Consider the following 12,454-nt stretch of genomic DNA (forward strand, 5'->3'; position numbering starts at 1 on the left):
TTTGTTCTCTGCTTATGGGATAAATGACATTCCCAAGGCTGATGGAAATGTAGAATCACTGGAAAACAAGGACCAAATATTTTCAGACACCCTGTGTAGTACCACTACTGGATGGAGAACAAAATGTAGGGCTTGTACTGCTCTCTGTGTATACTGTCCTCCAGTGTATTTGGCCAAAATTGCAGTGCTGCAGTTAACCAGAAAATGCTGCTCTTGGGGCTGGGCTGGTATTGTAAAAAAGAAAAACAAGGCAAAAGGATCATGGCTTCTGTTGCAGCAAGAACCGGGGTGTGGGAGTGGGGTACCAGTGTCTGCCAAGAGAAAAAAGGAACAAAATTGGTGGGGAGAGAGGGATCATTTTAAGTCTCTCAGAGGATACTGTAAACAGCAGAGAAAGAAGGAAAAAACGGAACTATAAAACAATACTTGGCAGCCAGCTTTGTAAAACAAACATATTTTCACAAAGTCTTTCCCATCACTGCCACCAGCTTTAATGGGCTTTATTTGTCTGAGAGCAAGAAACTCTTTTTAATTGTCAGAGGAAAGGCGACGTTGCTTTGCACTGTGATAGAAATTCCTGTTCTGAGCCCTACTTCAACCACATGCTCCATTCACAGTCAGGGAGAGGAATGCCTTCCCCCAGGCTACAAAACCTGTAGCAGGGCTCCATCACCTCTTCCCTGGACAGCATTAGCTGCCGTTCCTGTGGAGAAAGTTGAAATCCAGCAAGTTCCTCTTGCCTTGGGTCTAATGGCCCATAACTGTCTGCCCAGGACACACTGCTGACAAAGTACACAGCAGGTCTCCATCAAGCATCAGACCTTGATGGATGTGACTTGTAGGAATCCAGAATAATTGGTAAAGCTTAATCCCCTCACCAACTGGAAAGGCAGTGGTTCCTGAGTGTCCCTGATCTCCTCATGAGCAGTGCAATTAGTTCACTTGTATTTTTACTACCTCACTGGTCAAAACACCTGGAGTTGTTCAAGGATCAAACTCTCCCTTCCTGATGTGCCTCAGCTCACTGCTTTCTCTGCATGGCAACAATAATGTACACATGGAACTTTATTATATCTGAAAATTAAATTAAAGCTGTAAGTCTTGAGACTTTAGGTATGATTGGGCAGTGAAACTTCTGGTTGATGACTCAGGGCACTGCACAGTCACAGCACTCCCATGTGAAAATATACCACTAACAATAAAAATCTCATTCAGCCTGAGAGCAATTCAGCACCAAACAACCTGGATGGCTCCCTGTCTCCAGGGATAACTTTATTTGACTTTTTAAGGTTTTCTTATGCTGTAGAAGCTCAGGGGCTTTTCTGTAGGAAGTGACAGAAGAGGTTAAATTTGCCCTCTGTGTCACCACTGCTCATGACCTCAGCATAGGACCTAAAGAGCAAATTTATTTGGAAACAATATGGTGTGGTACAGTCGTCTGAGTACAAGGGTAGGAGCCAGGGCTGGGCTCTGCTCCCAGTTCTGACACTTACTTGCTGTGTGGCCTCAGACAAACCACTTAGTGCCTCAGTGCTTCTATTTCCCCTGCCTTTGAAACAGAAATACTATCACTCACTGAAAACCCTTTTTTGAGGATTGCTTGATTACAGAGCTAATACATGATACTTTGAATATATTGTATACTATGCCATAATTATTACTTTCATTGCATTATATCTTCCATTGTAATGGCTAAAATACCAGATATATAGAAAAGGATGCTGAAATTGGCAGCTATTGCATAGGAGGAGTGGGTATTACTTTGAAATTAAATTATTTGGGAAACCAAGATAGTTCATCTGCATTTTTCCCTTAAAACTGTTGAAATTGTAATGAAAAGCAGCATCTAATGACATTTTGCAACACACTTCTCCCCCACCTCCTGAAAGCATCCTGCAAACGCTCTCTGCAGAGGGCACAGCACCTCTGCTCTCTGATTCAACAGAGCTTTTCAGTGGGGAAACAAGAGCCCAACCAACAGCTCGGGTCTGTGAAGAGAGGAATTTTCTCAGGCTGGTGGCAGCACTGGGGTGCAGCCACTTCTCGCCCTCCTCAGCCCTGACTGATGTGCTCTGTCTGCAGAGGGGCGCCGGCGCACCGGAGCAGTGGGAGGTAAGAGGAATTAAGGTAATGCATCAGTGGTTGCCAGTGAAAGAGATGGGAAGAGGGGGGAGAAAAAAAAAAAAAAAGAGGAAAAAAAAAAAAGAGGCAAAAGAAATATACTATTTCAATCAAAGTCTGAAATTTGTAGAAGTGGTTTTGGTCTCAATATAGAAAAAATATTTATCCAAGAAACTCCTACTCGGGTGCGAACATCCTACTTCTAGTGGGATTTTGTTTGGCAAAGTGCTGTGAAAGAGTGGAAGCTAATACAGAACATGTCTATAAACAAATATATTTATTTAGTACAGATTGACACATTCACTAGAGTATTTCAGTGATTACACGTGTAAAACTATTTCCTATAGTGGTTTCCTTTTGTGATTCTGCTAATTTATTCAATCCACCCCATTTTCATGCATTGAATGTTATGAGCCATTTCAGCCACCCAGACTGAAACGCATTTGGAGACTACATCCCTGTTTTTTCATTTCATCATCTACACATAATTATTTGGTGATATTAGGCATTTGAGCTCAGATGGAAGCCAACCAACATTTTAATAGCTTAAAAATTACACAAAATGAAGTTTGCCCTGAGGTTAATGAATAAAAGCCAAATCTTGAGGCTCTTGCTCAGTTTTTACTCACTCCTTATTCAGGCAAAAGTTGAGTCAATTGTAGGTTGGGCTGATTAAAACCAGAAAAACATATATTTGGACCTTTCTCTCAGGTAAAACTGAATAAATTACCTAGGATTAGGCTGCAGAATGGCATCTAATCGATCTTTCACATATATTTCTGCAACACGCTGGAGAAAAAAATCCAAGTGCTGAGGCGGTTTAACCAGTTAAACCAATATTTTAGAAGCAGAATAAATTATTATACACTACCAGGTTTTATGACATTTATATTAGAAATAGCCCTGAATCAAAATAGATTTCCTGGTCCCTCCTGGATTTCTGAAAATCAGGATCAAATCCAAACTTGAGAAATGGTTCACTAAATATGAAAGCCAAACGCGCCTATCCTTCAAAACAAAGCTCCATCCTTAATTTGAACAATAATCCAGGCATGTATTGATACAGGTATTTGATTTTTGATGATGGTAAGCATTTATAATTTAGGAAATTAAAAGTTTTTCTTTAATTACGTTCAGGATGTCCTACTCCTTATGCAAAGAATGCAATATGCCTGTAAAAAATACAAAGCAGAGCAGTTAATTGGTTTGAACAGTTAACACTTCACCAGTAATTGGTGATAATCACAGAAGGATGCTTCTCCCTTAAGTCACAACCCATTAAATACTGGGCCAGTCTTGGAAAAGTAATGACACATTTATCCCATTCAAGTCAGACTTAACCATGAGGATTTGGAAAAGAAAAGAGTATGAATGACTGATTTCTTGTGCAAAGCAAACAGAAGAAGGAAAAAACAGGTAACAAGAATGAAGTGGTCAATGTGTAGATGTGGCAGTTGGGGACTGGTTTTAGTGCTGGGCTTGGCAGTGCTGGGTTAATGGTTGGGTTCAACGATCTTAGAGAGCTTTTCCAACCTAAATGATTCTATGATTTGTGTAAAACACCAGATCCTGACTGTGTCTGGGTGACAGTGGCCCTGCTCACTATCTCCTGCAATTCAGTCTCACTGCTGAAATATGCTGAGCACATGAGGAGCTGGACTTGGGGATGGCTTTGTTTATAAAGGAATGAGTTGGGACATGTGAAGAGGGCAGTCCCCTCCTGGCTGCCACTCAAGCTTCAGGGCCTGGTTCTGCTCTCCCCAGCATTTCCTACCTGCAGGAGAGAGGAGAGCCCTCATTGTGCTTTCAGAGAGCTGCGGGCAAGTTCTGGGCTGTAAGAATGCACCAAGGAATTTGGGATCCCAAGGAAGTGAAGGCTTTTTGTTACATTATACTTTTTAAATGGCATCATATACACAGTCATATGTTGGAAAAGCTGTTTCACAAGTGGACATAGACTTCAAGTCTCTCTAATCTATGGCTCAAGTTATCTTGAATCTTTCAAAATGTCTTTCTGTCCATCAGTTTCTTACCTGCTGAACCTCTTGATCAAATGGGTCATCCCAGGGATACTGGATGGTTGCTGAGAATAACAGGATTCCAGGATGTTCTTCCTAGAAGTGACTAAAAATTCCTTTTGGTAGTTGCTGACTGATTGTTTGTGGTTGGGGGTGGGCAAATAATATTAACTTTGTGAAGCAAATGAAATAACTCAACAGACTAAGAACCTCCATGCTATAGACCCCCTCCACAGACCTAATTTCATATGTCACTTCCTGCGGCACATGATACTTAAATGAAATTTATTTTGAAATGCAAGGACAGACCAATGCTATCAACAATATCTCAGTGGTTTGACCCAGCACATCAAACTCTCTTTTCTTTACCACATCTCATCTTTTTCTCTTGTGTCCAGTTTAAGAGCAGACACACATTTATATGCACATCTATAAAAGTGATCCTTGTCTGAAAACGAACTGGCCAGGCCATGAGATTCTTCTGGCTGATTGCCATTGTTTAGTCACTATATATGGGTTTAGGAATAGGGAGATGGATTACTCGCTTGTAACCCCACCATGGGCTTTTCATGATATCACAGCCCATATTTTTTTAATAACATCGAGGAATATTTAAATCCTGTATGGAAGTTTTTTCATACGTACTTCTTTGATGTTAGAACATTTTGATTTGTGTGCATGCTGACACCAGAACATCTCGATTACTGCATGTTCATTTATCAGAGAGTGCGGGGTTGACCCCATTTGGATGTGTAATTATTGCATCAAATAGATAACATGGGCTAAGGATGCTGACAGCACCATCCCCACTTCCAGTGGCTGGAAACGAAAGAATACTAAAAAATTACTTTAAATGAAGAGTTAGTTAGATCTCATTAAACGTTATTGTTAACTAAAACAGTAAAAGTGTTTACATTTTAAAAAAGCAGAAAGGTGGTAGGGAAGTAAGTGAGCCCCAAGCCTAGAACACACTGAAGTTCCTGGATTTAAATGTAATGGGACCCAGTGGATCCAGGCTTCAGCAAAGACAGAGCTGTTGTCTCCAGCACATTATTTATTGTAATGGTGTAATTCCTTTTTCCTTTGTTTCTCCTTTTCCCCCCAGCAGAATGGCTATTGGCAAGATGGGAATGTGAAATCCAGGTTTTCATCTCTCCAGTAGCTCTGAATCTCCTGGCTTTTGTGGACTGAAATCAGACCCTGAAATCACTTATGTGCATTTTGTTTTGGGTAATTGACATTAATTTTTAGGTTGCATCACTGACATCAATCAGCAGTACTCTCAGAGGACTAGAGTTAAGGGGCCACAATAAAAGGCCATGATATTGTTTCTTTTGTTTTATTTTTGGAGCACTTTGACTACTCTGTACTTTTCCAGTGGATGTTACATTTTTTGGGGGTGAGACAGTTTAAAACATTACTGACTGTCTCATTTAAAATAATACTTTGGCATTACAGTGAATGCCTGGCTCCAGAGGCTGGGACAGCCAAGCCTGGTAAAAATTCAAGTTGATACCTTTTGTCTATGTAACACTTTGAACAAACTATGAAATGACAACACATTTCTTTAGAGAGAGCCCTGCTGCCCATTACAGATGTTTCCCATATGGTAAGGGAAAGGTTGGTCCCTTCCCCCTCCACTCATCAGTGTTCTCACATCGTAGCAGGAATCTACAAAGACAACACGGCTGTAAACGACACCGCACAGAAGCCTCCAGCAGCACATACTGCCAAGGGAGAAGCTGATTTTCATTGTCAGGGCACGAATACACTCCATTGCAGCCCATTGATGGGGAGCATTTTGACTCTTCAGCTTCCTGCTTCACCAGTGTATGGCACAAAAACCCTGGAATAAGTGGCCAAGAGAAGCCAGACTAGGTTTCAGATGCTAAAATGATGAGATGGAGAAAATAAATTAAATTAGTAGAAATTACTGCAGATGATCATCCTGCAGCAACTGGTGGGGTCAACATCTTCTCCCTCAAACCCTCATGGGTGGCAAGAAAAATTCTTTCTAACACAAGGTCATGATTTTTAGGGAAGAAGAATCAGAGGCACTTCAGTTGGGCAGATCTATTTCTTGGACACTGGGACATAGTCACACACACACGTTCATAGGTAGGTTTAGAAAACAGCCATTTGGGAGAGAATTGGCCTGTTGCCCCATATTTTGCCAAGAAGTTCATCACCCTAGCTGTACTCAAAATGTTCATAAATCCCAATACTTTTTTGGATGCTGGAGCTATTCTAACGCTCAAGTCTTGAATGCAGGTGTGACTTTTTAAGACTTTAATGGATATTTGAGACATTTTGTCATCTCATCCAGTCCTTTCCCAAACCACAGAGTTATCTTATTTCAAAAGTAAACTTCAAAATAAATAAGAACCCAAACATACACGGAGCTTGTGACAAAAAAGAAATAAAATCCTTTTTTTCAATTTCCCTTCGCTTTTAGTTTTAGACAGGGTATGGGACCATCTGGGCTAGTCTATATTTAATTTATGCCACTGTTTTTTCATGATAACCAATTTTAGTAATATACATACATACTAGTTGGTATATTTTGCCATTGGATATTATATACTATTGCATAATAGTAATATAATATCTAACATTTCTACAAAATAAACTCTAATGATGAGATTTTGAAAACCAGCTACAGATCTTAGCTGGCCATTTCACCAGTAGCTATGTGGCTACAATCTCACACAGATTAAGAAATAAATCTTAAATAATATCTAGTTGAACTAGTTGATCTAGTTCTTTGCTTTTTCATTATTACTTCCTTCTCAGCTTTCTAAAAGGTGCACCACTATTAACTCAATTCTTAGAAACTACAAGATATTCCCCAATAAACTGAATAATTTTCATTTTTCTCTTATTGTATTTCCCCGTTCACCTTTTCCTGTTCCTCACAATAGCATTTTTGCCTAGTTCTTTATTACCAACCCTACTCTGCTTAACTTTAATTCAATCTATCTTTCTATTTATTTATCTATTTCTATTTATCTTCGCCCTCCAGTCCAGCTTACCCACCCTTCAGTTTCCAGCCCATTCTCCCGCCGTTCCAGAACTCATTATTTCCACTCCCTTTTGACTAGCCTATCTTTGTCTCTGCTGTTTTTCTTCCCAACCTTGTTTCTGCAGGTCCTTGTCTTTTACCAACATCATCTCCTCTGTACAGAAGCAAAGGGTTTCTGTGTCTTAAAATAATTCCATTCCAAATTTACTTCACCTTCTCCCAGCCATTACTTTACTGCAATAGACATTAGGGGTCTACAAATATATCTGCAGTTGTTGCAGAAATTGTAGAACAACAGATCTACTGCTTGTGGTAGGACACATGAAGAGCTTTGGCAATACCAAAGGGGGCACTGCCCGCACAAGAGAGAAACTCAGTGCTTCTGAGTTTCCTAAACACCAATTTGGAGCAGCCAGTGGTTGTCACTCAGGGCACAACAGAGCCCTCAGAATCTTGGGGGAGATATTGCAGCAAAGCATGTTTTGGAGTGATATTTATTCCTCCAGGGGGGTTGTTGATGGGGTGAATCATTGATCCTGACCCACTGTGAACCACTGATCTCCACTGAGGGAGCAAGAAAACAACCCTTTCTTTGTGTGTTCCATGTGGTACTTCCAACAGGTGTTACAGAGAGAAAACAGGGGAAAACAAAATATAACAAATAAACAAAATAATAGATAAAAAGATAGATGAATAAAACATCTTGGTCCTGAACTGGAAGAGAAGACATCTGCAGATTCAGCTTTGGCTTTTGAAATGACTGGGCCAGGGAGCCAAACAGGGAACATTTTTTGACTTGTGGGCAAATTTTATCAGGCACCAGGCAGAATCAACCAACCACTTACTCACAGGCCACTTGCCCAGTCTGAGAAGGGAACAATTTTCAGTCTTTGACAGATTGGACTTGAACAGGAACCAGAAGTGAAAGCATCTATTGTCTATTATCCATCCCAGCCCCAAGACTTCCAATTTCTAATTTACCATGTAGCCTGTTCAGAAAAGGTTTGTCAAGCAACAGCCTCTCTAAACAAATTATATTGAAATTCCTTATACTGTGCCACATACTTGACTTGCTGTTCCAGAAAGAGCCACATAATAAGTTTCTAACAAGGACACTGGTTATTAAAGCACTCTCAATTTTCTAGGTCATAGAGGTGAAAGGCAAAGTCAAAATAATTGAAACAAAATATTCTATAAATCATGGGTGTTTACTTACAAAGAAAAAAAAAAGATAAGAAGAGACCTGCTGCTACACTAACCAAAACTCAGCTAGCTATTTTGAATTACCATGTTTGTGATGAAAGCAAAATTTAAGGCGCCACAGTTGGCTTTTGGAAATATCCAAACAGTTCAAAACCAAACAGAGCTCAGCAGCAACTGGATCCTTCTTTCTTTTCCCACTTCTTCCTCCAAAATGTGTAAGACAGACATGGCAAAGAAATACACTGGTAATGCATGCTGTTCTTTTTTTATCCACTTAAATGTGAGAAGTAGATACCTTTTTAAACATATATGTTTGCTGAGGTAGCCCAGGGATTTAAACTGAGAAGTGCAAAAGTTCTTGATGCATTTTGTGAAGAGGAAATTTTTTAGAATTGCCATCTGTATCTCCTACTTTTGAGAAACATTAAGATCTGAGCTTTGTGAAAATAACCTTGCATCATCTCAGTGTATTTTTTAACAGTGTTGCATCTTTATATTAGTACACAAGAAAAATATTTTTTTTTGCTGGGGTTTTATTCTTGAAGAGACACACCTTATTTATTAGTATCTCAAATGTGTTTCAATCCATATTTACTGTGAAGACTAACAGAGTTTATCTATTTTTCCAGGAACATGCTTTTTCAAGAATACAGTTAGAAACAACTCCCATTTCTTAGTTTTCTATGTTTTTATCTGTGATTAAATGATTCTTCAGTGGTTGAGTAGAACTCATTGAGAATGCACATGCACTTAGGTAATAAAATCATAGAATCATGGAATCACTGACTGCTTTGCACTGGGAAGGACTTTAAAGTCCATTCCAACCCCTTGCCATGAGTCAGGACACCTTCCACTAGACCAGGTTGCTGGTTGATTTAACAATAAAAAGAAAAAATGAAGGAGCAGATTGAGGCTCTAAAAGGAGGGCAAAGGAGCTGCAATCTCCCTTCAGATCTGGGGCATGGAGCAGCCCACTACAAGTGACACAGGGAAATCAGACAGAAGTGGGTAAGAAGAGCTGTGGATGCTCCCATCCCATCAAGACTCAGAGCAGTCACTGTTGGTGGGCTCTAGGGACCCCCAGATGTGATCCTGCCCCACCCCACACTTCCTGGCAAAAAAAAACAAAAAAAAGAAAACAGTTGGGGCTGGCTGTGGTACCACTTGCCTTCCTTCTGGGTGAATCCAGAGGAGGAAGGGATCAGGATAAATTATAGGTCCCTGCAAAAGCTCTGTGTGTTTCTGTTGACGCCATCTGGAAGCAGTGATAATGCCATGATTAGTGGTGGCATTACTACAGAGGATCTGCTGCCTCTATTGAAACCAGCCATGCTGTGTGCTGGCTCATGATGCATGTTTGCTCTAATTTCCTCCCTGACATTTCATTCCTAAAGCTGTCAATATCCCGTTAACCTTCCTGGCATTGAAACTCTTAAACCACGTCCTGTTTCAGCTCTGATTCTGAATCTCAGTTGTGATAAGCAATATCAAAGGCTAAGCTTACAATATACTGTTGGCCTCATCTAAATCACGCTTTAGGTGGGGGGGATTTTTTTCTTGCTTATACACATCATAAAGCAGGATGCAAAAATGTGATATCCTAAAATTAGTTCCTTGATTTGTTGCAAATGTTCTTTTCTGGTAATTGACAGATCTTGCAGATTTCAAAGGCCAGAAGTGTCCTGTAATCAGGGGAATTGCTCACACTCAGTTCATACAGTTTTAAGTCAGAAGGGAAAATTAGATCATCTAGTCTGACCTCCTGCATACCACAGACCACAGAATTTCAGCCAGTTGCCCTTATTTTAGGCCAGTAACCAATTTAACAAAAGCATATTTTCCAGAAATTCATTTGACCTCCACTTGGAGTCATCAAGAACGAGACAATGCAGAACTTCACTTGGTACTTTGTTCCACTGTTATTTGCCTTGTGCCTTATTTCTAAGTTGAATTTCTCTGGTGTTAATTTTCTACATAAATGCAAGTTACAAGAATGGGAATTACAACTGTCTCCACAATGGTGACATTAATGTGAAAATAGCATGTCCAAGCGGGATACTAAAAATCATTTTGGACACATGCACAGAAATATTTAAGTACCAGCTGATCCAGATGAGCCCATTATTTGATTTATTGAGATATCTGAATCAGGTACAAAAGGATCCATCTCTAGGAATATTTTAGTTTGGATCAGGGGTGTGCTTTTGAAACAAATCCCCCATTCATCCTCAGTTACTGCACATCATTTTGTACTGCAGCATGATCTCGGAGCACACTATCTGGTCTTCTTTTGGGTAAAAGCAAATCAAAAGATGCACTCCAAAGAGGCATTCAGTCAACGAGGCCAGATTGGACCTAGTGCTAGACTGAAACCCCACTGAAATGCTCATTGTGTGCATGGAGGGTGAGCACCAACTATTTGTCTTCTACACATCTGCTCCTATTTGTACTGCTGGCAAAAGCACAGAATCATGGAATCATAGACTGGCTTGGGTTGGAAACGACCATAAAGTTCCAGCCCCTCTGCCACAGGTAAGGATACCTTCCACTAGATCAAATCATGCAGTCACAGTCTAATTCCCCTCAACTTTAAGAAACCTTATGCTAGGAGCAGTAGAGAAAAGAAAATCAAGATTTAATAAATAATTTCAGAAGAACAGTAATAGGTGGAATTGATTTAGTAGAACAATAGATGGGTATTAATCCATAATCTGAAGAACAATGGCAGCAATCAAAATGTACTACAGTCAAGAGAGTTCCTTTTTATTTTTCCAGTGACATCTTACTTTTAGAAAATAACAAATATTGTAGACAAATTCACCTGGCTCATCCTGAAAAGATCAAGTGAAAAACTAAGGGGTTCTAGGAGAACCACCAGGAAATGATAATGGGAGACACTGACATGGAAAGAGGACAACAAATCTGACCTAAAAAATCACAGAATTCATGATTCAGAAATGGCTATTCCACACTATTTTAGAGATAATTTGGCTAGTTGTTCTAACTCTTTGTTACCAGTCAATGATCTTCAATATACTGTCCAAGGGAAGAACAAAGCAACATTTTCAGAACTCATATCTGTTTATCCAGAGACACAGGCCAATAAAGCACTTTTTGCTAAAGGAGGCTTAAAATGAGACATACAATTCCACACAAGACCACTTAAAGAAGTTGTTATTTGTGGCTGCCAGACCAACAGTGCCATTCTCAGCAATAAGTGTTCCTGTGTGGGGCAGAAACTACCAAGGAATGAGCTAAGAGCAGCAAGAAGATGGACAGATCAATGGCCTTCAAAATTATTTTTTTTTTAATTTTTGTTGATGAAACATTCTGGAGAGAGTATAAAAGCCAATGCATGAGTGACCGTGGCAAATCAAGAGTTATTATAGAGCTCTTGAGAGAAGTGACTGGCACAGCAGAAGTCTTGGTTCACCACAGTTTTCTCCAATTTTCAAATCAAAATTCCTGTAAGTATTCCTTTGCAAGAGCTGAAAGGCAGTAGAGGTATCAGATTGGTCAGTATGACCCTTTTTATATCTCAATTCCTAATTATTCATTCTTTTCAGAACACAACAGTAGCATATAACTTCTATAAAGGGAATTAATAGAAATTTCAGCTTGCATTTTCAGAACACAACCTCTCATTAGTTTTTTTTATTAAAAAAGAAAAATCTATTTTCCTCTAATATTTGTAACTTTCCAAATGATTGATCTATTTCTCATTTCTTTTATTTTTGGGATTTCTCCTTTCTGGAATGAAGAAATAAAGCATTGAAATATTCCAAAAACAATGAAAGTACTTGTTCCAGCCAAGTACCAAGACAAAACACACAAAAGCTTTCTCTCAGCCTCCCAGCAAAGGTCTGTCAATCCCCAAGTCTGAAATACACTTGAGAAAAGTGCAAATAGAGTTCATGCTGATCTAATCTAGGACTTTTTTGGATATCCAGGACAGGAAATAGGTGCTAATTTAAAATGAAATTTTAGGTTTTGGACTGTCTGTGAAGGTAATTAACATCTACAACTATTTTTCAAAATATAAACTTGGCTTTTGAATACTGATACAACTGAAAGAAAAAAGAAATTCCCA

At 39.4% G+C, this 12,454-nt stretch overlaps 1 protein-coding gene across 5 annotated transcripts in view; it reads right to left on the bottom strand.

Annotated features, from left to right (window-relative positions):
- SUPT3H (SPT3 homolog, SAGA and STAGA complex component) overlaps positions 1 to 12,454 on the bottom strand; it is a 254,005-nt gene that overhangs the window by 8,039 nt on the left and 233,512 nt on the right. The gene's annotated exons all lie outside the window — the stretch shown is intronic.

Source organism: Poecile atricapillus, chromosome 3 (assembly GCF_030490865.1).
Source record: "Poecile atricapillus isolate bPoeAtr1 chromosome 3, bPoeAtr1.hap1, whole genome shotgun sequence".
NCBI classification, from domain to species: Eukaryota; Metazoa; Chordata; class Aves; order Passeriformes; family Paridae; genus Poecile; species Poecile atricapillus.